The following is an 812-nucleotide window of genomic DNA, read 5'->3' on the forward strand; positions in this document are numbered from 1 at the left end:
TCCCTCTGGGCACCCCCAAAGCCCTGGGCTGGCCTTTGGTGTCATCAGAGGGCAACATCAATGGCTGTCTGCCTGTTGGTCCACCCACCCAGCAGACCAAGAGTGCTACCTAGGAAAGGCCAAGTTCCCTAGCACACAGCCCAGTGCCTGACCCACAGCACACGCTCAAAGAGTTTGTGGAAAGGAGGAGTGAATCAACATGTAAGCGAATTTTCTGATGTTCTGGGATAGATCCCATCCTGGTGATGAGAAGTTTCTACAAGACCTTGTACTGGGGGGAGAAGGATATTTAGGGACCATGGCCCCGAAGCAGAAAGATCAGAGCCCTTGACAAACTAGATTTTCTTTCTAGCTGTTGGGGGGAAAAGGCCAGGGCACTGGACTTTGACTTTGGGAGGAAGCAGTGACATCCGGGGGCTGTTGCTTTCTGAGCCTCAGCCAGGCCACTTAGGAAATAGCCATTGCAATGCAGAGGGTGGGAGTGGGGTGCGTGCAAATGAGGCTCCAAAGAGGATGCCCCCTCCCCTTCCATTCCTGACTCTGCACAGGAACTGAGCCAAAACACCCACCCTGGCTGGGACCTTTGAGGTCTTTCAGACCAACTCCCCATATAGAGAGGGCCGAATGCAGGCCCAGAGCGGAGGTGACCCACCCGGGGTCACACACAGAGTCAGAAGCTGGGCAAGGGCAGGTTCCAGGCTTCACGGTTTGACTCAGTCCATCTCTGGGCACCCCGACACCATGTCGCTCTAAGAGAAGTGAGCCTTCCCCGACCCCGACTTCAGGCAAACAAGAAGGAAGGGATCCAGAGG

The sequence above is a fragment of the Balaenoptera borealis genome, assembly GCF_965194805.1.
Source record: "Balaenoptera borealis genome assembly, contig: HAP1_SCAFFOLD_1119, whole genome shotgun sequence".
Lineage (NCBI taxonomy): Eukaryota > Metazoa > Chordata > Mammalia > Artiodactyla > Balaenopteridae > Balaenoptera > Balaenoptera borealis.